The following is a 27,888-nucleotide window of genomic DNA, read 5'->3' as shown; positions in this document are numbered from 1 at the left end:
CCACTGCTCATCTGGTTTCACATATAAAGAATGGAGAAGAGATGCAGCGCATTACAGAAAAAGTAAAGTGAGATAAATAAAATGGTTATTTAAATTGAAATAATAAAAAAAAGAGGTGCCATCATGATGAAAGAAATCTGTTTGTATTTCCGTACACCTTAACTGAGCGTACTCCACATCATCTATTCAAAGCGTCAGTATACATAGTGAAACAGAGAAGATGTGTTATAATGACAATTAAAGATGCACAGGCTGAAGAAACTGCTTACAAAGTGAAAGGCTGCAGTCGGTGTATGATAAATTGCCAAAGAAGCTTTGTTCCATATGAAGATGCGGAAGACTTTATTGTATGAAATTCCCTTGTATCTATCTACTGTCCCAAATAAATTAAGTGAAAAGTGCATTAGGAAGAGATCTCTTCATAGCCAATATGAATAAAAGGAATGATTACACAGATCACAACCTGTTTAAACATTCATATGGACACCCAACTGAAACTGTGAACCTATTAAATAGTAGATTTGTTTGTCTGAACTTGCATAAAGGTTTCTAAAAAACCCTTTAGCAAGTTCTCAAACCCTTTTTGTATGTATGAAAGAGTGAGACAAAGAGAGAGAGACTTACTTCTTCATCATAAATGTTTTGGGGTAGGAGCAGCGCTTCTTTCCGGCATAGCAGGGCAAGGAGGTGAAAGCACACGGGCGAGAATCATAATGGTCCATTTTTAGACAGCAGCTGCATTGTCAGGAAGTCCAGGGAGAACACTTTCTTAACCAAAGACGGCGGACAAAGATGGAGGTAGAGTGACATAAAGTAACATGAAGACAGACAGAAAAGAAAGAAACAAAGGAGGACAAAGGGAGAAGGGTGTCAGCTTTAACAGGATGAGAGTTTGCAGTATAAACCATTGATGATCAGATAGATTTACCAGGGCAGTGTGCCAGTAAGGCATTGTCACTGAACATTAATCCATCACTTCCCTAAGTGGACATCATGTCTCAAACAAACCATTTTAAAAGTTTTCCCTTCACATCAAATTGAACACTAGAAAGCATGATTTTGTCCAACCAGTTGCAGTCATTCACAGAGCTCCAGTACATTATTATTTAACTACAACTGATAAAATCTGCTGGTACTGATTATTACTGCAGCTAGCAGAAGCCTCCTAGATACATGTTCTATCCATTGCTCTTTGAAAGCACAGCAATAAGTACATGTGACAAAAAACGTTTTGTTGTCAACATAATGTATGGTGTCGTCTTTAACATAACTGTCCATGCTCAATATAGACACGTCAGTATTCAGCTAACATCGGGCACTCAGTGGCTGTGTTGTTTCAGACTTAATCTGTTGTTGTTTGCACTGCTGCTTGGTTAATGCCCCTAATTCTCTCTCTGGCACATAATTATGGCTCTCAACAGGATGCATGGCAAGAAAACCATTCAACCTAGTGTGTGTGTGTGTGTGTGTGGGCAGCAGTGTTAAATTTGCTCAGGTCTCCAAAGAAAAAAAGAGGTGTTCATGTTGAAGTGCAAGTCAGAATAAGGATTTTCTCAAACACATGCAGGTTAGGGATGCACACACACCATAATCACCTCTTGTCATCACTCTGTAGCGAGCAAATACAGCCTCAACTCTGTCACACACACACACACACACACACACACTTAATGGAGTGAAGCAGTGAGAGCTCCCCGGTGAGTCAGCAGTAATCCTGCTCTAGCTCTGGTCCCAGAGAATCATCTGTCTGTAGTAATCATCACACATACATGCATACATACTTGGACACATAATGATGCTCTCACAGTTTGTCCCTGCTCCAAACCCCTATTCTGACTTTGATCCCCGACCAGCACATCCTGCTTAAAGGAGCTAGAAATCAGTGGGGAAACAGATGGATCAACACCCATCACTGATCTATGTTCAGCTGAGGCTCCAGCTGCTCACAGTTTCCAACAAGATCACTTTAAGTGTCACATACAGTACAATAACTAGAACTGTCTGTTAAAAACCTTGACAAATCAAGAAAAAAAACTCTACGTTTGTAACCTCAACATAAAAGGCAAGCAGGGTATTTTTAATTGAATCCATCAGATTGATTTGATGATATTGCATCTCTATCTGTGTAGAACTCAATCTCATCTGCTGATTGCCTGAGCTCTTCACATAAAAGAAGCGGGAATGTTTCATTAAGGCTGTGATCATTCAACAAGATATACTTTAGAAATCAGTGCATATTCAGAACTGTGTACTGGGTAAAAATAGCACCCAGCCAGAATTCATTTAACAGATACATTCACTATAAAGACACGGCCTTGTTACTCAGAAGTGAAAGGGTTTAAATACGTTTCCTGCAGTTTCATAGAGTAATGCAGTATCTCTATGTTCTCCAATACAGTAAGATAGTAGAATATGTTACTGAAATAAGTTGTTATTATGTATACATGTTGGCTATGCACAGATTTCCCCATGTGCTGCTGACCGAAATGCATTTAAAGACAGTGGTGGAAAGTAACTAAGTACATTTACTCAAGTATTGTACTTAATCACAATTTTCAGGTACTTAACTTGATTATTCCCATTTTCTGCTACTTCATACTTCTACACTACAGTTCAGAGGTAAATATTGTACTTTCTACTTCACTACTACTATTTGACAACTTTAGTGACTAGTTACTTTGCAGATTCAATTTAATATTACAAAATACAATCAACAAATACATTATGATGCAATATCATGAGGATAAAACGGTATTGATTCCTGAGGGGAAATTCACAAAAGTGAAATGCAACAAATGTATGAAATGCAAGAAATGCATAAAATGAATGCATGGATTTTATTTATAACAGAGCATTTTTAGACTTTGGTATTGCTACTTTTACTTAAGTACAAGATCTGAGTACTAGTTCCATCTGTGTTTAAAGACATTTTGGTATTTTCATACTATACAGTTCACTCTAAAATCAAATGTAAAATACAGCAAACCTGATGAAAAAAAGAAGACGTTTGCTCAACAATACATTTTGTTAAGAAATTCACCACAGAAACGTATTTCTCAACATATATTTTCAAAACATGTAGTAATATATTAGAGCATACACATGTACATTAAACATTAAAAACATCTTCTTAAGTGTTTAAACTGTTGAATTTGTTATTTGTTATTCATATTGTTGAAGTTATCATTGCCCTGCAGAACTTTGCTCTGACATCTCTTGGCAGACTTCCAATCTAAACTTTTCCCAAGAGCAGTTGTCCTGGGTCGCCATCTGGTGGCAGATTGAGTGAAGTGCTCCAGGGACACGGGGGAAGAGAAGTGGAGAAAAAATTGTCAACCATCATTGTACATTTCAAATTGACAATAAAACTGTGTAGGCTATTAGTGGAACATCTTCTTCCATGAGTGACGCAGCCCCCTAAAAGCCCTCTCCAAAAAATTAAACGGCATTAAACATCCATCACGTTTCGACAAACAAACGTTGATACATGGTGAACATGCTTATTGATCCCAAACCCCCACTTGTTGGTCTCAAGGCATGACAGATAGACTCATTAGTGATCTTGCATCTCTGCACAGTCATATCGCCTTTCTAAATGATTGCTCAGCTCGTTTCCTCCTGTGAAGTACGCGTCTAATAAATGACAAAACAAGCCTATAGGTGTCCATAATGAAACAACAGACTTTCCCCTCCCTCTCTGATTTCATCTTTCTCCTCATATTTTCCGACTTGGACATTCATGGCCGGCTCCATATTCAATGGCAGACATACTGTTAACTTGCCCAAATCCATTTTTAACAACTATTCAATAGATCTTGATCTGTATGTCGCTGTGTGACAAGGAAATCTAACTTCTCAAATCCTTTCTATTAGGTTGAAGAGGACAGACACAATAGACACTTAAGGAATCAAAAGTTGTCTCCGGTCCCTGTCATGTCCAAAGAAAATTACAAACTGGAGCAAGACCTTGTTGGGTAAAATTGGGCTTGTTCAAAAATTACAGCACGAGTCAAACCCATCAAGTAGCTCCACAACAGAGATTCAGTCGGCTCCTAGGGGTGCCTGAGGGTCATGTCAGGGAGATGGCCAGCAAACTGCAGATTTGTTTAACTTCAGTGATAAAGCACTCAGCAGTCAGACAGTCTAATAACTACTTCAAATTATTACCCTTTTTCCCACTGATGTTACAAACAACAATCGAAAATGGGGGTCTACAGGTCTGCGGAAAATTGAGTTTTAAAAGGACTGTTATATTAAAAAGTTTGTGACTGAATCATTGGCATTTACTAAATGCTTCCACATTATTTTAAAAACTAGGATTTTTTTTAGATAAACACATTTGACAGGTTTCAAGAGAATAAGCAGACAGCAGGAGTTGGCGCCTGAATGAATGAAATGAATATTTTCATGGACTGGGTAAGGGAAAACCAAACTGAGACATCCACACACTGGACACTTTCTCTGACAGAGAGCTAAAAAAAAAAAAAAGCAGATTTATTTCATGATGACAATTTTCTGAGCATATTAGCCTCAAAACAAAACATAAATCCCTTACTGGAACACACAATTTTTATTTGCTTATTAGAAAAATAATTTATTTTCTTGTTAATTCCAGCTGAAGCTTTTGTCCAAAAAACACCTCCAAAGTCTGATATTTTTGTTACAACCAGTCCTGAGAATAAACCAATTTGAATTTCAATTACACATGTTGCTACGAGTGGCCCCCCCTCTATTTCCCACCTAACCAGAGACCACCAGCATACACACACACACACACACACACGCACACACACACACACAGAGAGAGAGAGAGAGAGAGAGAGAGAGAGAGAGAGAGAGAAAGAGAGAGAGACCTGGGTCTGATAAAGAGGCTCTTAAACCCTGAGGAAGTCTGTGTTCGGTCTTTCAGGGGGACAATCCTTACGTCTGAATACAACCTTGAACTCAGCCCCCCCTCCCTGGTTCCCCCTCTCTCATTACTGGACCATTCTTCCTCCCGGCTCACTTTCTCCAGGGTCCTTCTCTTGTTTTTCTCTCCCTCCCTTTCAGGAGTTTTGGGCTGAGTTCTTTCCAGTGGGGAAGTCCGGGCCTTCTCTCTCTTTCACAACGCCGAGCGACTCCAAACGTCTTGTCTGCAAAGCTTCATTAGAATTCATTTGTTTGAATAGGTTCATTTCTCCTTCAGTCGCTCCCTCCCTCTGTCCTCTTCTGGGGAAATGGGTATTAGCATAAAAATATCCTTTTCCTCACCTTGATTAACTGCATTGTTTGCACGTGTGTCTGCATGTTTGTGTTTATTACTGTGTGCAAATTTCTTTGTGTCAAGGATGAATCTAAATTTCAGCAAATTAAAATATTCCTTTGTGGTTCAGATATCCAAATTTAGCAGTAACAGAATTGTTCATGTTAATGTCGAGTGATGTCAGTGAAATGCCTGCACAGCGAGCAAACTGTTTCTCTGGTCAATGATGCCTGCCATACAGTGAGAAAACCTTGACGTCACCCATGGGTTTGTGGACTATCATTTTGAAGTTTGAGTTTGGCATAATAGAAACTGCCATGTTTTGTTTTTTTCAGCCGGAGATGACCATATTTGGATAAAAGGGTGGAGCTGAGGGCATATCTTGATTGGATCTGACTGAGAACCTGAGGACATGCTGTAATAGTGACACAAGGTGGCCCCGCCTGAAAGCATACCGTGCAATATCATCTATTATAAAGGGGAACATAATTAGAAAAAGAACATCAAGCTTTCAAGACTTGAAACTAGCAATTGAGACTGTTTACAGAGGTAATAAATCAACTGAGAAATAGGGTAATTTTCTCATAAGCTTTCATACAATCAGACTTCTTCGACACCAGCATAGACACCCCCTGCTAGCCATTGGAAAGAAAGCCAGTTTAAGGCTAATTACTTTTCAGACCCAGAAGCTCCGTCCATTTTTTGGCAACTCAATGATGCAAACAGATGCATACATGTGTGGAATCGAGCAATGAATGCATCTCTGCATGCAATAAAGCCAGTCTCTCGTGGTTATGTCATATAATCACCGAACACACAGAAACATGCAGCAGACCCATGTGAAGAAACCAGATACATCATGGCCAGAGACTGAGAGGCAGGCCGGCCAAAATTAAAGCCATGAGTCGGTGAGCTCAGAACTAATGACAGGCTGCCATGCCAAGGAGGGGCGGAGGAGAGAGGGATGAAGGGATGGAGGGATAAATAAGCAGGACAGAGAGTCTACGAGGGGCTGTTGTTGCTGTTTGGACCAAACGAGGCCGAAGATATACCGCATCACTTAGTAAAATGAGAAAAGATGGGGGATGGAACAAAGCCACAAATAGAAAGAAAACCTAAAAAAACAAAACAAGAGAAACTGAGAGTTGTCTAGTTTCGAAGTGGTCAGCAGAATAGAGACACTCAGCTGGAGGCAGCAGCTAATAGCTGTCCAATACTCCTATAAAAGGATACAGATACAAACACAACCACAGATGCACATACAGTACACCCAGCAGTAATAAGCCGCTGGCTGAAGCACAATGAGCTCAGGGTCTTTTCAGGAAAGTGGAGCAGCCTTGGAAGGTTTACTTTGCTTATTACACCACGATTAATCCACAGACGCTGGCTTTGTTCTGCCACCAAGGGCTAAGGTATGCTACACCTGATGAGCAGCTACTCACAAATACATGCATGCATGCACACACACAAACATACACATGCAACTGCGTACATGCTTCCGTGCACAGCCCATAACGAGGACAGAATCAGACACTTGAAGATAAACATGAAGTGCCCTGAATGACCCCTGCTCACACACACATTCCACTGACTCAGACACCACACACACACACACACACACACACACACACACACACACACACACACACACACACACACACACACACACACACTTGTAGCCAGAATCTTTTCTAGCCCCTTGACCTCGGCCGACAGCACCCTGTGTTCTCCCTCCACTGTAAAGAGAGGTCCAGTGATAATGAAGCCAGAATGGAGTGTTCGCACAGAATTACAGCTGGATCGCTGCCAGAGCCCCATCACTCTGTGTGTGTGTGTGTGTGTGTGTGTGTGTGTGTGTGTGTGTGGACAGAGGGGAACAATAAGTGTGTGTATGTGCAGCCAGGCAGAGTGATGGATAAATACACCTTTAATAACAGCCCAGTGAGTCAGTACAGAGACAGGCCTGCAGCTGTTGGACTGGCTGAAGGCAGCAGAATATCAGTGTTGATCAGATCACAATCACACAGATCAATACACAAGAGTCCTGAATATTTAAGAATAACATTTTGTCTGGTTTCATTCAAGACTACTCATTCTCCAAGCTGTGTCGATATTATTGATCCAAGCACTTCTTCATTCTAGTGTGTTTCTGCCTGCTTTATGAAGTGAGGAAAAAGGACGGCCCCAAGTAAAGAATGCAGCAGTATGAGTGGAGCTCAGAATTACATGTAGTGATTTGGAAAGTAATGAATTAAAAACAGCAGAAGCAGAAGCCCTGAAAGAACTTGGTTTGGAAGATGATTTTTGAGGATTTTGAGTGTGTTTTCATGTGTTTAGTGAAGCTTTGGCACCTTCTCCCATCGCAGAAATACTTGGGCATCATGGATGCAGCAGAGGGGCTCATCCAAACTGAATAACATCACCAACAAGACTCTGAATACTTTCTCCAGCTCCCACAAGGATGAACTAACTAACTCTCTCTCTCTCTCTCTCTCTCTCTCTCTCTCTCTCACACACACACACACACAGTTTCAGCTGGCAATTTGTCATGTTAAACCCCACTTATAGTTGAAATTCAATTGCCAGCCTGTCTAATCTGGATCTATTGGCACTGTACAGTGAATCATGAATGGATTTATAATAAAGCAGTGATGATAACTAAACTGTTTTGAGGTACTTCTAACTCCACCATATGTACTTGATGAGTATTCTGTCTGACAATCAGGCATGCAGATAATCCGTCAAGGTGAACAAAGGTGACTTAAGTAATATTTTTATACAATATCTTTACTTTTACTCAAGTATGACTTTTGTGTACTATTTTTATCTGGAAGAAAGGATAAAGTCAAAGCAGAAACAGGGAATATTGTCCACTCTACTCTGATTACTGTTGAGAGACACAGTCACATATCCAACATTACTCCACATTTCCTGAATTATTACTATTGTGAAAGTAATACTCACTAAGGCAAGAGATAATAATCCCCACCAGAACTAAGACACCCATGCACATGCAAATACTGCACTGTTGTAAGCAGACACACATTTTTTGCAGCTATAAAGAGTAGGTAAAAAGTGGATAGTATACCTTTGCATATACCAATATATTTGTGGATCTAGATATCCTTTCACTTAGATATCTGAGAATCTTATCAATTTATCTTATCATTTATTTTGTTCTGGTAAAAGTACACAATATAGTAGAATGAAAATGAACAAGTAAGTCAAATGAATAACTAGCTGCCATGGTTCCATCTAAATATTCTGGTGTAAATTATGAGGTGGTTTTAGTTTTTTAGGAGCTGGGTTATTCATATGGCCTTACACCTTAATCATGTCATGACAGCTGGAACAAGTGACAACAAAACAATCCTGAAGACCTCAATTCAGCCAGCTTTTTGTCAATAAGAAATGACATGTTATCTGCTGTACCACCAGCATGCCCCAGCCTCGAGTCTTTTCAGAATGGTTGGTTAGAAATGGAGTGAGTGGACATGGGTGCCTGTGTGCATTTGTGTAAGTGATTAAATGAAAAAAACGAAGAAGCGAGGACTAAGTGTTCCCGTCAGTGTTCATCAAGGTGGCACTGTGTCTATATTCCCCAGGCTGTAATAATATAAGTGACCACTTGGTGGTGCTGGCACTCTGTGAGCGTGAGGAGCCTCAGCAGGGAGTTGAGGTGGCCTCTCTGAGCTGAGTGCAGCCGCAGTGCGCTTCCTCAGAAAATAATGTGTTTTTATGTCAGTGGACTGTATGCATTTTGGCACACATGCATAATTTCATTCATTAAAATAAATCACGCTACATTTTCATGATAGCACCACCTTTATACTCAGTATTTACTGTAAACTGTAGAATAGTTTGAGTGTGAAGGTACTGTTCATAATTTCTCAACATCTGACTCTGTATGTCTACATGTTCGTTCACATCAGGAGATATGTGTTCTTCATATTTATCCAGGTACAGACTCAGCAGACTCTCACTCACCTAGAGGGGCATCGAGACGATTATCTCAACAGACAGACTTTGAAATGCAGGATTCAGACCGTGGGCAAGTAAGCATTCTCTGTTACTCTGTTGAAAGTCGACAGAGGAGGAAATGCTTAAAAAGGCCACGAGTATTATTCGGTCTTGAAATAGATAGTCATTATACATTTTTCTAAGTGGCCATCACTCTGACAGGGTATAAGACTGAGTTAAGTATACATTGTAATTCAGAGCAGATTACTGACAAAGAGCTCATCAGCCGTAAATATGTTCCACTCAGTCATCACCGCCATAAATACAACCACATCATGGTCATCGCCACTCAATCATTCAGTAGATGTCACCACCAACATCTTCACTGCACTGATGGCAGTTCATCTGATGGCAGATACGCCAATAACTGTCACTGGTTAATTGTTTCCTTTGGTATCAGATGAGGCCCTCACCTCAAAGTCAGAATCATGAAGTCATAGATAATGTTCAAATCCAGGTGTGGAAACATCTTCCTTTCGAGCAGGGTGTTGAGAAAAAGGACAACATAGAGAGGAGACAGTTATGTTCATTAACACAATGGGGGAGCTTTATTTGGGATTTATTTTCTGTCTTGCAGAAATTTATAATTTCAATGTACATTTTCAAATGTTCAAATAAGCTTTTATTTTGTCAGAAACAATGAAAAACATGTTTGCTTGTTTTTATCATGGGTGTAGGACACAACAACTTAGTGCTGGTCAGCTGGAAGTACCCTGTCCTTAAACTCATATGATAAGTAGAGTAAGAGGCTTCCCAACTATTTAAACTATCAATTGATCTATCATAAACCTTATTGTGTTATACTTGTTTTGGTATCTTTTTTAGTCTTATTAAAACAGAGCCATTTTGGTTGCTATGTTGATATGGAAGACTAGCAACTACTTTGTGGAAACTAATGAAGATTCAATAAAGAATGAAGAATAAAATGGTCTTAAGCCAAAACATACTGTATGTAACTACGTATATTGGTTGGTGAACATTTGATGTCCACTGGCGAAGAGCTTACGTTTGAGTATGAGGTTGAAGGGTGCTATTTCACCTTTAGGTGATCTACCTACTCAGGCAACTAGGAGAAAGAGATGGCTGTTGGGTGGGACAGCTCTTGGTGCTGAAATTATGTCTCATATGCACCTATCAGACGACTAACAGATGGAAAATACAGACAGGAAACATTGAGAGCGAGACAGAGGTATGACCAACCCTGATTAAACCAGGGACGTTGCTTGAAATGCACGCCTGCCTATTTTCATGCACGCCTTTGAGGAACATGAGGCGCTCTATCTTAAGTAGGTGCTGGCTCTGACTGTATCCAAGCTTAATGAGAAACCTAATGAATCAATTAAGTGCATAATGTACAGTATACTATACAGAGTAGCAGTCGAAGGAGGGCTGCACATACCATAACTTGTTGCATGTGCACTGGCACTAAACAGTGAGGAATTGGACCCTAGTGTTTAACTGTAGGGGATGATCAAACCCCAACTTGATCAGTGTTCGTATGCTGACTTTCAGCAGAAGCATGTTTCATTAAATCAGCAGAAAACAATTTATTTAGAATCATTGCTCTGTTAGAAAATACAGTGCGGTTACAGCAAGGGATGATTTGATTCTTATTTGTTCAGAGCAGCTGTTTGTGTGCCTCTTGCACCCAGGCCGTTGTGGCTGTTATGCATCTAAGGCAAAGCAGAGGGAGGACATGGAAGGGTGAAAATGAATCAAAGGAAAGACAATAAAAATTGACTTCCCCAAACAAACAGATTGCTTGATGTATAACAGTGACATTTCCCTAGTTACAGAGAGGCGTGTCTGAAAAGCAACAAACCATAGAAACTGACAGTCAGGCCTCCATTGGTATAATAAATAGTTGCAAATCATGCTGATGAGCACGAGAGAGCAGGGGAACAGTGGGTCGATACAGAGTGAAAGATTCATCTGAATAACCCTAATCAATCAAATATTCATCAAGTATTTTGTGCACTTTGTCAAACACAAATGACACTCGAGCCTAAAAGAAACACTTGTGGGAGAAAAGAATAACTCTGCTACGCACCAGAACAAATCAGGGACAGAGGAGCAGAAAGACAGAGGAAAGATGGTGTCGTACTGTTATTGACGCCCTCTTCTATTATGCTCTTGGCCAGAGAGAGCGCATGGTGAGTGCTTGGTCCTTGCAGAGACTTCAGTTAGCTGCAGCAGGGCTCCTGTGGGGTCCACCCCAGGAGACGGAGCTCAGATCAGAGAAGTCCTGCAGGTGGGTTCCTCCACAACCTGGGGAGAGGGCTGAGAAAGGGAGAATTGATGAGCCAACATGGTGTAACCCACTTCACACATAATAGTAACCTTGTGATGGGCTTTTGTGAGATTCAAGTGAGCTACAATCAAACAAATCAGACAAAAGGAAACGTTTGTTCAATTAGAGTTGATTCAGTTCTAAACTAAAACTTAACAACTGAGCACCATTTCAGCACCATTGTTGCATCGCCTCAGTCTCTGGTGGCCATTTTAGCCATCAGAGTTCATCAAAGAGGGGCTTATGGTGGAGTGTGTGGGTGGGTGGGTGGGTGGCAGGGCAGTCTCAGTTGGACAGCCAGAAACAGAGAGAGAGAGAGAGAAAGAGAGACGGCCACATGGACAGAGAAGAAGAACAAGACAGAGGAAGCAACAGGGAATGATGGGATAGCAGCTGACACTCACAGCTTGAAGAGCAGGAAAGAGCGGGAGGCTCGACAAAGGAGGTGACGAGGAGGAGATGCAATTCTGACGCAGAGTGCTCACAACATCAACATTTTCTGCAGCTCATTACAGCTATTCTCCCAATCAACTAGAAGAGGGAGGATAAAGGAGGAATGACTTCAGGCTTGATCAAGAGTAGCTGGGGAAAAAAAGGGGGAAAATGGATGTAAAGCAAGATAGGACGTGAGAAATTGCTGAGAGAGAACTAAGTGGATACGGAAAAGAATACATAATACAAGGAGGGTATGGAGAAAGAGAAAAAGGTAAGAAAGTAGGGTTCATTATATGTTTTCATTAAGGATATGTAACCGTGAAACTTTCCGCGAGCTGTGAGATTCAATACGAGTCATGAATCATGGCCCGACATCATTAACTTAGCTAGATAAACACTAGACTGTACTCTCAGCTGAAGGGAGAAGAAATCTTGGCAGCAGCAAAATCCTCCTGTGATCACATTAATATTGAGCTCAGCATTGTCAAATCTAATTCCCACTGATGGAATAAAGCAATGGAAGTGAGTGACACATATCCACAAACCCACACACTCTCTTGCACTCCTGTCTCTTCAGTCAAGCAGTCATGAATAGATCCTCGGTTGTCAGAAAAGAGCAGCGAAAGAAGACATGTATTCATCAGCACCACAGTATAATATATATACACAGCAGGGGGGTGTTTTCTTAATCAAATACAGAAAGAATACAGCTGTTCTCAATTGTCAGTGTCATACTTAAGAGAATTCCTTTTAACTTTTCAGGACACAGCAGGAAAAGCAGAACGAACACACAAGACCACTTATCAAACACTCACACACCTGCACTCTGACCTGAATTCGCCTCAATTGTATTATTGCTATTGGGAAGAATATTCTGGCTGCAGCAGAAAAGCAATAAAAACTTCCCACAACACATACAAACCTGGTAGCAAAGCAAAGGTCCCTGTCAGGAGTACTGCTGGAAGGAAGTGCATATGAGAGCTGGGCAGCTCATCGAGCTCTTAGATGTTGTTCCGACTCATTGTCAGTCTGATTAAGCTGATCAAGCATCAACTGATCCCAATACTCCATCAATTTATCACTGGAGAGACCATACAACAGAGAACAAAAGAGACAACAAGGAGAGAAAAAACAACACATCAATCCGACAGCAAAAGTCTTGTCCAAGGGCAGTTACCAAAAAGTTAATCTACTAACAGTGTGAATGAAGGGGCTACCTTTGAGGGAACATAACTTCTATGCAGTTCTACATTTGAATTCACAATGGCATGCCTTTTGGGGAATTAAGTGTGTTCCAAGCTTTTGAAAACAAAAGGTTTGTCCTGCTGGAATATCTTAAATCAAACAAGATGAAAACAAGATGTTTGTGTTTTCTTACAAGTCCTCCTCGGAGGGAGAAGCTGTACTCAACCGTGTTGAGTTGGCACACATCTGCAAGCTGAAGAGCAGCTTGTGGACCACAGCACGTGTACCTGCAGAGGATAAATACACACACATACAGTAAAGGCAGAGGAGAGAGTAATCCTATGTCTCTTAGGACAGTGTTTTCAACAGCATAGGAAAGAAGAAAAAACCTACACCATTATCTTAGCGTTTCCTATAATTCTTTCTTTTAGTAACACTTGATATTAGCAACACATATCAACCATTAAATACAGAGTGTGTAATTTCTGACACTAGAAGTCTCTCAATCAAAACACAACAAAAGAAATAAGTAGCATGGGATCATGGGAATTGTTCTCTTTATTGTGCAACAACCATCACTGCTGATGAAAATCTATTGCCTTTGTTTCAGTGATGAAATAGATGAAAATCTATTCGGGTGTTTACATACTGTAATGTTGACTCCCGACTGGAGGTGAAGGGGAAATGTACTTTACTTCATGAAAGAAACGTTGCAGAGAGCAGAGTTACGTTAGTTACAGTTAATGTACAGGGGCAGATAAACACTGTGTGAGTAACCCAAATAAACACAAATGACCGCTTTGGTCACGAGAACACACCATTAATGATAAAAGTCTGTAAGACATGACTCAGGCACACATATTCACAGACAAGGTAATATTTTAAGGTTTATTCATGTTAAGTTTAGTTCTTTGCTGATTTCCCTATCCCAGAAGATGCACCCTCACCTTGAGTAAACATGTGGATTTCTCTCGGTTTGACCACTGTTAGAAATTTGGGATAATGTAAAGACACAAGTCAACAAAATATATACCAAAGGTAAATATATCATACATAATAGTGAACAAATATTTTTAAATTAAGTCTTTTAAAATCAGAATATGCTCCACATTCTACAGTGAGTTCATGCAGATAACTAATTCACAAGTAGAACCTGTGTGGGTTATGAAGTGCCAATCTACTAGTGAATTAGTGATATAATGTCCTAGAATGACATACTGTAGCCTACTGAATGTTCTGTAACTGTAAAGGCACATTTTACTGTGTTTCAAAGATCACAGGATATGAGTTACGATCCACAGATCTAAGGTTATAACTGAAACATCTCCATTTCATATGACTTCTTTTCTCTCCAGAGTTAAGTCATAATTCATGTATAACTTCTTCAAAGACATGATCCGTTGCTACTGCATCAAGCATACATGAGGCTGCTGTTTGTCTCTGTACATATTACATTTTGAGAAATCTCCAGCTTTTTAGGTTTTCAAGTCTCACTGCTTATATTTATGTGTAATTAGTTGTTTTGTTAAATACAAACCACCAAAATAAACTAACCCAAAAGGCGTATAAAAGGCCAATCTAATCTAGGGTTAATTTCATACTGTAATTGCCCCCACACATGCTGCTTCTAATGAGGCATGTAGTACAACATGCAACACATGTGCTGTGCAGTACCTGCAGTGTACAAGCAGGTGTGTTACTACTGCCCAAGGTTAATCATAGTGCTCTTTGTGCAAGCACGTTTGTACTGGGGGTGCCAAAGCTTTTCCTGTAATTTTAAGAACAAGCTGACTTAGAACAAAGTCAGAGGTATTCTAAAAGTTTGATCCCAGCAGAGAGCTTAGGAGAGGTTGAGTGAGGGGAAAGAAAGAAAGGTAGAGAGGCAGAGAAGAGGAACAAAGGGGAAGCAGCTAATAGTTTGGAGGATCTAGGAATAAAAAATTTATAGGGTAAAATAAGGTTCCTTAAGTCCATCCGTCAGCATTGCTGCAGTGGAAATTAGTCTTGCTCTAGTCGACTCTCCACCACCATGGTGCACTTCTACTACAAAGAGTTGCGTTAAATAGTCATTCGGTTCTGAATCTTTGCACTGTATTCTTGGGTTGCAGGGTTTGCACATCTTTTTTCATTTTGTGTCAATTCATACTGGTTTTATGTGTTTTTTGTATAACAATTCAGAAGTGAATTACTGTTACTATAGTATACTGAGAGTTTGGGAAATGTATCATGTTGAACAGCCTATAAAAAAAGAGTGCAATGTACCACTCTGTAACAAAGTACCATGTGAATACAGTCTTCATTTGTCTTGAGATTTACTTTTAATGTCTTAGAAATTTATTACCAAATGTTTACTGATCCTCCCTCAGCTCTCTACTCCTTGTCCTTCACTTTTTAAACTATTTTTCTGCTGACCTCAGCACTCCTTTTCATCTTTAATCAGTCCCCCATCCCCACCTTTTCTTTTCTTTCATCCTTCTTCCTTCCCCATGTGTCCTCCTGCTATGGCTCCCTGCCATCCCTCGCCCTCTGTCCTCCTTCACTTATTTGTCTTCTCTCTCCCTCCTCCTTATTTCTGCTCACTTCTCCTGCTCTTTACATGCTCACCCCTCTGTCAGCCAAACCGCTCATTTGCTATACACACATATATAGATATATATATATGATTACAAACACTAAGACCAATAATTATCAACATCAAATGAATACCATGTATATCATCGGTATTACCAAATACCATCAATTATGCTCATCTCTACCACTTTAGCAGAATCTGCACTTTCATTATCACTATATAATAGAATATAATATTTGCTGATTTACACATCCAGCAGACAGAGTATTCATTTGTCATGTTTCTGCTAAACAGATGAATCCAATGCTTCGGGACATCGCCAGCCTTGTTTGTGGCGACAAAACCAGCTATTTTAAGCTAAAACATGATCTTTTCCTCACCCTAACCAAGTGATTTTTCTGCCTGAACATAACCAGACCATAAGCACAACATTGTCACAGCTTTAAAATTAAAATTTAACCTTAAGAAGTTGCGACATAAAGAAATTTCAAGTTTCGACATATCTGTGCTTTGCAGAGCTGTTTATATTTTCATCTATTGGGTTGTAGTTTTCTATCCTCTTTGCGTCGAATAACATCTTACATTCTCACATTACTCTTCTAGCATTGAATCTGATGTCACAGTCAGTGCTAGCAGCATATATTTAACACACACATATATACAGTATATGTGACATATTTAACTGTTGCAGACCAGCACTGCATATAACCAAATCATATGCATTTATAAATTAAATTATTCAACATTTTACTAGCATTTTACTACCCAGATAGGTCGTCCATACATATATATTTTTTTAAAGGATTGGACATTATTCTGTCCAGTCTTTTTCATTCAATTGAACCTTTTCCTCAGGCCATCCACTAACTTGTCTTTTTTTTTAGAACCTCTTCCACTTCAAATTTTCACTGTTTTTTGACCAATTCTTGCAGCTTTCCCTCCACTCAATTGGTCCACCTTCTCCCTTCCTCTTCCCTCTTCTTGTCCGCTCCGTAACTTCTTCCAAACTTCTCTCCCTTTCCCACCCCCTCCTTGAAGTCCTCCCTCAATGCCTTTACACTTATAACTAACCCCTGTTGGAATTTGATCATGACCATCGTGTGTTAGTTGTTTTCAGGCTGCTTTCCCAGTGTGAGCCAGTTGCCTCGTTTAAATGGTAAACATACACCAAAAACCTCTTGTTTTGCAATATCAAACTGCAAGCTTTGTGTAAAGCCATGCAAGTACCACATGGTTAAAGTAAAGGTCCAGTTGTAACAGAAAGAATAATTAGAAAATGTGATGTAGTTCTATGTTAGCGTTATTTTAAGCACTGAAAAAGTCAAGTTTTTTGGGTTTACTGGAAAAAGATGAAATGAAACTAAAAATGATTTCAGGCTGATTTGAAGCACAGCAGGGTTTGCCTCTGTGGAGTGTGTTAATTTTCATATTCACAAGAGTTGGAGTGGGAGGCGCAGAACTACTGCGACTACTACTCTTACAGCTATGGAGGGGAATATGGATGAACAAAGAAACAGAGAGGGTTATTGATTATCGGCGAGTCAGAAGGAACAGACGACTCGGCCATTAGACAAATACGTCACTCCAAAACGCTGTGGTCGCAATCTATAACCGCCACAACTCAATTGTCCCTAAATGTCACGCTGTGGCTACATTGTGAACTGGCAGCTGAATGAAGTAGGAGCAATGAAGCAGAGCAAAGACCTAGAGAGAGAGAGAAAGAGAGAATGAAAGGTCAGAAAGGCGAACTAGGAAGAAACTGTCTGAATGGCACACACTGGGACAAAATTGGCCAGAGAAAAGAAAGGAGAGGTTCTGCGGAGATGAAGGGCGTTTTGAAAAGAGGGAGCAGGATGAAAACAGCGATGACCTAAAGATCGGGATGGAAAAATGGCGAGGTGACTTACTCACTCATTCTCCTTTGTCCGACCCGCTCACTCTTTCTCTTTGATAGTACATAAATCTTTGCAGCTACCTTTCTCCCCGATGACACAGCAGTCACATTGTTGGCAAAATGTAACACAGACTACAGCTGCACACAGCTTCGTCTTCCAAAGTGAAATTAATCTAAATGACTTTTTCTGCAAAAGTACAGAGATGATCATTTAATAGAATAATTATTTAAAGCACCATTATGTAACTACAGTTGCTTTGAAATAACAGCTTTGAAATCATTTTGATGGCACAGTGTCTTGTAATAAGGCAAACGGTGTCTCTTTTACAGCCACTTCACCCCCCATGGCTTGTTTCTGTGCTATGTAACTTTGGCAAGCGGATGGGATCACTTCCATTGGGGCTAAATTTACCCACATAAGTCAAGGGGTTGTCTTACCGCTAATTGTTTTGTGCTTGTTTCCTGATTAGCAATGGCATCAGAAAACAATAAGTAAATTGTCTGTGTTGTTTCTACAGAGACCTATAAGTGAGTGTTTGACACTATGTTTTACTGGTTTGGTATCAACAGTTTTATTAGTTATGGAGACATCAAATGGGAAAAAACACCATCCATTATTTAGAAATCTTCACAGAGGTGACAAGAGAAATTAATTGGAAATTGCACATTCACATTTCTTGTACAAATTGTGAAATCTTTAAACCAGCCATTTCACAATTGGGAAGTTCTAAATGAACTAATTTGGTTCAATGAGGCATTTTTATTTGGGTGAGCGCTTCTTCAGATTTTCGCTGCAATAAACCCCTCCATGTAAGTGCAGCTACAGACCAGAGGAGAGGACATAAAAATAGCATACAGACCGTACACACATAGACACACATGAAAAGAGTCAAGTCAGAAAGAAAGGGAAAACAGAAGTCACAGTAGTTTTGAAAAACAGGAAGAATATATTAGCTCCTGTAAACTTTCTTTGTAGATTTCCCTGGCTTTCCACTACTGATGGCTTATCTGATATCCAGTCAAAGTAAATCCCTTCAAATATCAAGAGCCTTCCTAAAAGTTGATAACAGTTCAAGATAGTCTGTTTTCCATTATAAATGGATGTACATGAGGCTCATGTTCTCATGTTTCCAATACACTGATTACGTTCCTCAACCTGTTAATGTTTGAGGCTAAACCACTTTAAAGAAAGAAAGTGGAAAGTGTGGTGTAAGAACGGATTGAAGCTGCAGCAGTTTCGGCTCCCTGCACAAAGCATTTTGTAACAACCTTAAACTGCTCCAAGTCTTTGATTTGTTGCTCCTCACTCGCTCACACTGGGAAAAAAAAAAAACCTGCTTTAGGTTGCGAAGTAACAAATGCCCTTCAGTAGCATCACACAACGCAAAGCAAAATTTACAGCTGGCAAGAAAAGCGTGGGAGGTCGATGGAGGTGTGCAGCCAGAGGCAAACAGACAGATAGACTTGCCCTTCAGGTGGCGCAAATTGAGTTGTACGTGTCAAAGAGTTACTTTTGTCTGACTGCCATGTTACATAAAACAGACGAACAATATCTACAAAACAGGGAATGGATTCCACAAAGATTTGCAAGTACGCCTGAGAATAAAGGGTTCTCAGCTTATGTACATTCCACACACACTTGTGTGCTCATCTATCAACAATCAAACAGGGAACATCGAGAGCAACAACTGTACGACAAATTTCACTTTGCATTACACTGTAATGCAGGTTTTTTTTGGATTGAGTGATCTCAAGAGAGAAAACTGAGGCTCTTGCTCTGCTTCCATGCACTGTACTCAAGGTACAGTGCATGCCATTTGGTCACCAGGGGCTATTACTTCCATGGAAACATTGGCGATTGTGGCTGTTTAACAAAAAAGACAACAACTCTCATGATCCCACTCTACTAAAACATCATTAAGATATGTGACTTGTTTTCATTGTTGTGTGTGAGAGACCCTTTACGGCAGTAATTACGTATTGTGAATTTCAGTCTCCACAGAAATAAAATTTTGCAAGGGTTAAAACAGAAAGATTGTGACGTCTAGACTGGCCTAATAAGCAAACTGGCTGAGTCAAGAATTACAGTTTTCATCTCTATTTTCTTGATGCCCTTCATAGCTTGGCATTAAAGATCCACTATCAGTTGCCATCTTGGAAGAGGAGACAGCTACATAACTTGACTGACACAACTTATGTTTGTATATAACACTTTAAAACACAGAGTACAGGATAGCATAAAATGAAAACAAAGCCAAACGTACAGTCCTGCAGCACAATCTTTCTGCAAATACCCAGTGCAAAGAGAAAAGCAAACATATAGTCATCAGAAAACAAAGACACACAAACATTTACTTTATAATAAAGGTTAAAATGTTTTCTCTTTCTCTTAGTTTCCTCTGCTCACCTTTAGCTGTTTGCAGTTTGATAACTGTTTTTTTTTCTTAAAGCTGTTTTTATTGAAGGCACTTTTTCATATATAATAACAAAAGAGAGGAGACAGACAGAAAAACGAACACAAGCAAACACAGTAACCCTACCACCCCCCACCCACATCGCTGGTATGGTAAAAATAAATAATCAAATAACTTCTTCAAATAAGGTATGAGGTCGCAAGTGTTGACAAAATGTATATCACAAACATTAGGTAGACAGAATAATAAGGGAGGGGGCAGGTTTTATACTGACTCACTAGTTAAGTGGATATAATGATGGTAGTACAGCCAGTAAAGAACCCCATATTTTCCTGCTTCTGTTCTCCAGGTTGTCCCCTCTGTCTTTGAGAGATTGGACCTCTTTCTCCAGTTTCACGATGTGTGCGGTGGTGTCTTTTATGTTGTCCTCATTTGCTAATATGAGTCCCTCAATTTCCTTGACATGGTCAGCTAGTGTTGAACACGCTGTTTCAATTTGTGAGGACTGGATAGAAGTTGTTTTGGTGTCTAATTGTCTTGATATTTCTTCCTTACTTTCCTGAATGGCCGACATAACTGCGTCACGAGTGAGGTATTCTTCTTTAGGGGAGCCAGTCGCCATTTTGGTTGTATGCGCAGGTCTGGTTGTTCGTTTAGGCGGAGATGGAGTACCTTTAATACCCCTGAAGTTGTACTGTGCCATGCAAGGAAAGAAATTACTTCAGAGCTGTTAAAAATGTGGTTTTGAGAAACATATTGGAAAATAAAGGCGACCTTCCTTGTCTGTTTGACGTCATCATCGTCACTCATACAGTCAACAACAAAAGCAGGAAGGCCAGAGTCCCTCAGAGTGCAACAGTGGACACTCTGTTTGCTTAATTTTAAAGTGTCTTTGCTTTTGTGTGCTTACAGCTAATCTCAGCCAACAGACCTCTAATAAGAACTTGTGTGTAAATGTACTGACCGGTGACTCAGTTGAGAGTGTGTCCGAGGCCAGATCCTGAATGCTCCTGTCCCTCACTGCTGTGGCCTTGGACAGGAAACTGAACCCTCATGAACATGGGATCCTTTACTCCTGTACCTGAGAAGAGGGAAAGGAGTATTTGCACTGGTGTGTGTGTGTGTGTGTGGGCACATTTGTGTGTTATCTACGGTATGATCTGACTGCTTGTGCTATCAAAAAAAGAATAAAACTGGCTGATCATCTTTAACACAAGGTCCACCGTATTGTCTTTGTCACAGTTTAATTAACATTTTGATTAAGTTTACCTAACCTGTGAACATTTTCAAGGGCACACAGACCAGGGAGCAGTGGAAATATTATTCACTGTTACTTTCTTTTATAACTATCAGTTTGATTAATTTTCTAATCTCAGTTGTTCTCATAAGGAGAGAAATGTTTCCTTGTTTTGTGACCTTCCTTGTGATCTTCCCAAATCACCCTACTGCTTTGTTTTTTATGTGTTTTTCTCAGTTTTTTCCAACGGCTCTACCGTTACGGGACTGTGATCATCAAGATGAAAATTTAGCTCAGTGAGTCAGAGGGGAGACATTTCGCCTCTGCGCTAGCAAACTTCATTATACTTTGCAGCACTTGAGAAAATTATTTTTCCATAAATCACATCTCTTCTTTTGTAATCAGCATCTAATTAAAAAATGAACTTAAGGTGATATTGCGAATGTCTTTGAATCTCAATGTCTTAACAGTGAATTTTCACCCGCTGTAATCCTCTTTGAAAAGCCCAAATATAAATATATATATATCCAAATAAAAAATAAGTGGTTGCTGTAATCCACAGGCAAGAGGAAAGAAAGGAGCATTTTAAAGATTCAAAACCGTATCAACCACGAGACTGTTATAGAGTCAAAGAAATATGGGTACACTATTTATTTTGCAGCCAATGCAAAAGCCCCAATACTCCAAAGCTCAACTCAGATTCTGACTGACCCTATCTTCTAGAAACTAATTACAGCTAGATGAGAAGGTCAAGCCGGTGACCACTGTTCTAGACTGCGTTTCAACATTTGTGAAGTGAATCCACTAGGCATTTTTAGGACATTTTCCTGCCTTGACAGTAGCAAAACCACAAAACCAGATATTTCTGAGAAGATTTTGAGACATCTACAGCCGTGTATGTACATAATCTTCTCCTAACTTTAACTGAGTGGATTTGCCAACATTTATTCTGGCGGTTGGGCTGTGTTATACACTTTCCACTTGAAGCGAACACAGGATTGTTTAACCTTTTTATGGTTATGTTTCAAGCAGTACTTGGCAAATGGCTTGGCTATGGTCTGTTTTAATACAACATACATTTAGCAATCTTTCCGTAACCCTAACCAAAGTGCATTTGCCTAAACTTAATCACAGCCTGGTCTGGAAGCGAACCCCTCGACTCTGGTGTGATACTTTTGCACTTTATATGTCCAACATCTAACCCTAAACCTCCCTGCGACTCCAGCACAGTATAAATGTAGTTTTTCCTTCAGTCAAAGAAACATTGTCTCTGAACATAATCTAGGCAGAAATTACATGTCCTTCAAAATGTAGTATCTGTTGCGAATTGGGTGGATACAAACATCATTTCTAGAACAGGGCTGCAACTCTTGAACCTTTTAATGTTAGGTTGGAAAAAGTTCAATCAATGCAATCCTGATTTTAGCCAATCATTCAGCTGGCATGCTGCTACTCCTACAGAGACAATGGCCTTGATTCAACAATTCAGCCATGATATGCAAATACAGATGGCAAAAAATGAACCCCAAGTTGAAAATACTACAAATGATCCTACCTTTCCTCTGTTCCTCTCTACGCATGGTGTGACTGTACACAATCTGTACTTGTCAGGTTTTTCGCCGCTCATTTTTAGGGCACTTTGGTTCTTCCATTTTCTCTGTGTTTCTTTGCCACACTCCCAATCTCCTCTCTGTCAGGCCCAAATGGCTCTGTCTGCCTGCATTGCTCCTTTCAATTTCCTTCCCTTATTCATCCCTTCATCCTGCTGCTGTCTCTCTCCCAGCTGGCTCTTGGCCTCCACCCAGGTGGGCTCTTTGCCCTGGAGGATCACGATGGCCTGCATCACTTTGTGCACCAGTGCTGGGGGGCAGCCGTGGGACTTGATCTTTGTCATGCTCATTTTATTCAGAGTCTCCATAGCAAATGAGAAAGGACAGAAAATAGGCGAATGGATATCGACAGGGTGTACTTCTTGGTTAGTCACATTATAATTTATGGACTCTTTCTGGTAAAAGGAGGTACAGACACTTGCATGAACAAATCCTGCTGGCCATTCTTTACACTTTGGCTTGTTTGACCTCCAAAGAGGATGTCCACTTGTCAGTAACCAGGAAATCCTTTTTGCCTTTGGTGATCGTATCTGGAAGACTTATCTTTCTGAATGCTGAGAGGATTCCCCTTAAATATGTGACACACAGACTCACAGATTTGCCTCACCCTTGCAAACATTCTGTTAAAGAAAAATAATTTCATTACTTTGCCTTCATCCAGAGTTGGCCACAATGAATACGAACAGAAATCTTTTTAGAGCTTCTCAGCTAGAGCAACTATTCTCCCTTTACCTGATGAGGCAGGATTGCTGAAGGATGGACATCTCTGTTCTCTGTTGTGCTTTTAAAGTACTGACAATGGTTTACCAATCTTAGGCTTGACTACAAATACCACCAAGCAACTCTACAGCCAGGCTAGTTTATGTTAGCATGCACTCATTTGCTCATCAGCACCAATCACAAAGAGGCTTATGGGAATGTCATCAGCTTTGCAACTATTTGTCATAAGCCAAACCAAAATGTTGTATAAGTTCAAATTCTGACCCAATAAAGGTGCTAGATGAAAAGTTAAAGGTGCAATATGTAAGAATGTAAGTTTACAACATTCAAAGATGAACTAAAATTACCAACAGATTGTGAAGAAATAACACTTTTGATGTTATGTCAAAGACATCTTTGTACTCTGTTGCAGAGATATATGTACTTAAGTTAGCATGCTAACCAGCTAGCCTCGGCCCGTCGCTCAATACCACGCTGAGATCCAAGTCCGGACGGGTAGCTGCATGACTAACCGAGCGAACTATCTATAAGGAAAGCTATAGTTAGCAGCAATTGGCAGTTACTCTGGTAAAATGCTGCTCGTCATTTGTTTGGTGTCTGAATTGGACAAATCTTACCTATTGCACCTTTAAGAGAGGACCAAAGTTATTGCAATTTACTCTGTGGGAAATATAGCCTAAATGTCAACATACATTATCTATCCAGTTAAGGCTTTTCACTCACAACCACAAATGTCCCCCTCACTGCAGTGCTAGAGGAGAAGTCAGAGAATCATTGAAGTCATTAGCATGCATCATCCCAGAGCCAACAATATTTTGTGCTAATCCATCTAGTAGATGTTGAGATATTTCACTGGATAAGTGCAAACCACAATGGAGATCACCATGGTTATTATCATCCTCTGGCAACCATGGATATCAAAATGCTAAATTTGATGGCAATCCATCCAGCAGTTGCTGAGATATTTCAGCCCGTAACAAAATGGTGAAACGACAGACCAACATTGTTAGCGTGGCTAAAAATCATCCAGACATTTACATTTACACACAGACAACATATTTTTGAAGTTCATGCCAGTGATCATTTTTTCTTATCAGTAGCACATTTGGTTCTTCTTCCTAACAAATGCAATGCTATAGCTTTGTCATATTGTGTAAAAAGCATAGTCTTGTGTCTGAAAGTACTTATTTTACCACAAAGGTCAAAGGACAAAGTGAATGTTCAAAAGGGTAGGACAGCTAACATGCACTATATCCACGGCTTACCTTCTGCTGCTGTCAGCCTCTATGTTCTGCTGCATGCTGACAGACAGATACTCGTCACATATTATCTGGGACTCGGCCACCTGCTTCTTGGCCTCCTCCAGCGCTACAGACATGGACTCCACCTTCTCCCATGTGTCACTGATCTTGAAAAGGCCGTTACACAGCTTGCTCGACTGTTCCCCGCTTTCACTGTGTTTCTCTGCCAACATCCTGCATGGACGCTCTCCTCTCTTTCCCTCTCATGCACGCACACACACACAATCAGATGAGCAACATAGCGATTGAACAGAGACAGGTGTTTAGTGAATTGAAAAGAGCCATTTATCCACAGAGGATGATTAGTTGAAGTCAGACAGGTGGCGACTGTAAAGTGACTGAGGAAACAAGAGAGAAGTCAAATTGTGAAAGGCCAGAGAGGAGAGACTTTAAGAAGAGATTTTCCTGTGACTTTTCTCCATTATTTCTCCTTTAGAACTTGACAAAAGGTCAGCCCATTATCTGCAAACAATGAATAACATCCACACTAGAATTGACCAGGCTAGTTAAGTTCAGTTAAATTCCAGTCTGATATATCTAGCACCCGAAGTACATCACAGAACAAAATGTGATTGAGGACGTGGGACTGAAAAGACCCAGGGCGCTTTACCGAATGGCTTGGATGGCTAATTTGATTATAAACTCTTTCTATGTCTCTTCAGAGATTTGCAGAGTGTTTCCAGAAAGTGGAGTAACTTCGAATGCTCTTAGAAATTATCTAAGTTCAACAAATGCATACAACCAATTATAGAAGAGTAAGAGCATCTTTAAGGATACAATAGGTTTAGATTTCTGTCTCAACACGGTGTTCACATGTTGACATATCTGCTTAAAGAGTTACGCTTGCTGTAATCATTCCTGTCTATATTGGCCATGTAGTGATCCCTTCCTACAATACAAATGGAGGAAAAGCAGAGAAGAGCTTCTTTAAAGTAAAGAAATGGAAATGAAATTAAACAAATAACATTGTTGATGAAATTGACACCAACCTACACATTTGTTTAATCTTTTGTTAAAAGTATGAACAAACAATTTGCCATTTAACAGGGGGTTATGTGAGGGACTATTTCTTTTACAGGCCTGCCTGGAGACTGCCTGAAGGAGTCTGGCACATTACACCTCTTAACCCCCCCTTAACCTCCCTTTGCAACGTAGTTCAATCCAGCTGGGGACCTTTGCTGCATATGATACTCTCTGTCTCTCTCTCTCCGATTCCTGTCTGTATCATCAGTACAGAAACTATCCAAAAGTAAACTATAAAGAATCCTTAAAAAAGGCACAAAACTGATGAGTTTCTGTATTTTCCCAACACAATGATGTCTTGCGGAGCCTGCTAAATACCTGTGGAGTCTGCGTGCAATATTATTGGTCAATGCACAGTGTACACAGTAGCCTCACTCATTAAATATGTGGCCTTTGCTGTATGATGACATGCTTCAGCTATTTTCCCTGAAGGTTAATGTCATAGTTCATACAAGTGTAATCACTTCTTCTGATGGAAGCGGGGGCCTTCACTTCAGGCGAGGCAGCCTGTCTTCCTTATAATATACTGCGGGAAACCCTGTCACTAGTTCACATTTAACACATTTAAATAAGCTTCGTCACCTCAAAATATTTTCATCATACTTTCCAGCACCATGGACAGGGCTCTTCAATGCTGTTGTGTAGAAATGCTTTCAAAGATGAACAGATGTTCAGGCCCAGGAAACTCCCTTGCTACAGTAACAACTTCTAAGTGATGTAAATCAGCCGGTCACTTTGCTACAAAAAGCAAATGGAAAGTCTTAAAACATATTGTAAAAACTACACAGCCCATTCTTTGTAAATGAACATGTTTGTGTAAATGTACTCTTTGAAAAGAGCAAAATAACTTTTGCCAAACCATAATTAAAACAATAAAAATAGAGGGCTCCTGCTGTCTGGTTACATGACAGCCAAAGCTAAATCAAGCATTGTGGAAAAGGGCTAGAAAATCCTCATTTGAAATGAGGTCTAGTCCAGAGGCTTGCAAATGCAATTAAAGTCAGGTCATGTTTAATGGGCACAAAAATGAAAGCCTCCTGATGTGGAAAGCTGAAAAAAGCTCTCTGTTCCTGTTCAGCCATTTTCAGGTTACTGCCTTCATCCCAGACAGCAACCCTCCCCACACACACACACACACACACACACACACACACACACACACACACACACACACACACACACACACACACACACACACACACACACACACTGTCTCTCCTCCATTCAAAGGCTGCTGCACTCACAGGTTGACTAGCCTCGAGGCTCTGATCGGCCAGATGCATTTCACAGGGCTCTTAAAGGCCTCATCGTGTCAGAGGAAAGATGAAGAAGCTCCAGTCATACTGAGGTAGGGGACACCAAAAAAGCGGCCACTAAAACCTTAGGACACCAGCAGGACCACTCACAGAAACAGTCTGGTGCAGTTTACTTACCAAATGGGGATTACATACAACAGTCCACCCTGCATTTAGTAAGATGTCACAGATGAGTAAGAACATTGGTCTAGCCTTAAGTAGCATGAACCATTTCAAAAGCACCGTCAAAATATGGTAAAGTGGAGTATGCTTGAGACCTACAGTGAGAGTCAGTGAGTTGAGCTGGTTAATTGGTAGCAGGGCTCCCTGAGCTCTGGCAATGTGATATGGATCCTGCTAGCAGCTCGTGGTCAGAGGGCCAGGACGCCTCGTCACCCAGAGAATGGTGATTAGCTCTGGGTAATGGTGCCTGCCAGCCCAATTAGCAGCATTATGTGTGACCACTACGCTGTGCCGCTAATTACAACCAGGCCGCGAGTGTGAGTGAGTGAATCAGAGAAAGACAAGAGGGAAAGAGGTGTTCTGTGAGAAAGAGTGTGTGTGCGGATACGTGCATATGTGTGTGAGTGTGACACCAGGAAGAATGAAGAATGAAAAGTGAGTGTTACGTCTGTGTGTGTGTGTGCGCG

The 27,888-nt window shown here is 40.4% G+C and overlaps 1 long non-coding RNA gene across 5 annotated transcripts; it reads right to left on the bottom strand.

Moving 5' to 3' along the window:
- Positions 1 to 630: 630 nt before the first annotated feature.
- On the bottom strand, positions 631 to 27,081 carry LOC141004155 (uncharacterized). 5 transcript variants are annotated; one of them, XR_012179784.1, is made up of 6 exons: positions 24,885 to 27,081; positions 21,017 to 23,201; positions 13,366 to 13,459; positions 12,910 to 13,068; positions 11,367 to 11,542; positions 631 to 768 (listed from the first exon to the last, which is right to left on the bottom strand). It is a non-coding gene; the product is annotated as an uncharacterized lncRNA (long non-coding RNA). The 5 variants fall into 5 exon arrangements; XR_012179782.1 differs by having other exon boundaries at positions 631 to 764; XR_012179783.1 differs by lacking the exon at positions 631 to 768 and having other exon boundaries at positions 9,811 to 11,542; positions 21,017 to 21,133; positions 22,845 to 23,201; positions 24,885 to 27,060.
- Positions 27,082 to 27,888: the final 807 nt, after the last annotated feature.

This window comes from Pagrus major, chromosome 10, assembly GCF_040436345.1.
Source record: "Pagrus major chromosome 10, Pma_NU_1.0".
Classification (NCBI taxonomy): domain Eukaryota; kingdom Metazoa; phylum Chordata; class Actinopteri; order Spariformes; family Sparidae; genus Pagrus; species Pagrus major.
This window is presented reverse-complemented; position numbering and strand designations above follow the sequence as displayed.